Source organism: Bison bison, unplaced genomic scaffold (genome assembly GCF_000754665.1).
Source record: "Bison bison bison isolate TAMUID 2011002044 unplaced genomic scaffold, Bison_UMD1.0 scf7180017858472, whole genome shotgun sequence".
In the NCBI taxonomy this organism is placed as follows: domain Eukaryota; kingdom Metazoa; phylum Chordata; class Mammalia; order Artiodactyla; family Bovidae; genus Bison; species Bison bison.
The window spans coordinates 16238-17059 of NW_011489044.1; positions in this window are offsets into that span (position 1 = coordinate 16238).

Sequence of the window (822 nt, forward strand, 5' to 3'; positions counted from 1 at the left end):
AAGAGGCCTCTCCCCGCGCGGCGGTCGGACCGCCCGCTCCCGCCGCTCTCTTGCGCGCCGCCCGCGGTCAGCGCCGCAGGAAGGGGCGGGGTGGAGGGCGGGGCCGCGGCGCTGATGGAGCGGGGCGGGGCCTCTTAAAGGGGCCGCCACCACCCCCCTCCCCGTCCCCCCCCCGTCCCCTCCGCTGCGGCCCTGCGGGCGGCCCCCACGCTTGGGGAAACTGAGGCAGAGACGGCGACTTCTGCACTCCCGGGAACAGGTGCCCTGGATCCCGGCGAGCCGGATGGCCCCTCGCTCCCGTCACTGGCTGAGCGCGCTCCCCAGCGGACAGGTCGCCCGGCGGTCGCCAACGGGCCTCCGGGCGCTGGGGTCCCGGCGTGACGGCTGAAGCATCACGTAGAGGGTCCAGAGGAATGTCTCCCCGCCGGGCCGCTCAGCACACACGTCTCCCTTCCTGCAGCCCTGACTGGGAACTTATCTGTCATCTGCCTCCGAGGGGGGCCCCGGCCTCCACGGCCGGGGGGACAGTGAAACGGAGTCTGTTTTTGGTCCGCCGGAGAAGCCCGGAGATCTCAGACGCACAGCGGAGTGGACCCCGGGGGTGCGGTGGGGGTGGGGGGACCAAAAACAGACTCCGAGAAGACCCCGACCAGCCTGCTGGGTGGCGCGAAAGGAAATGGGATGTGTCAGCCGGAGACCCCGGCTAGAAGCCAGGCGCCTCTGGGTCGCTCGCGCCTGCTTCCCCGGGCGTTAACAGGAGAACCAGAATGCACACACACGCCGGCCCCCGCCTCGTGAGGGTTCTCTTACCCGCCCACCCCC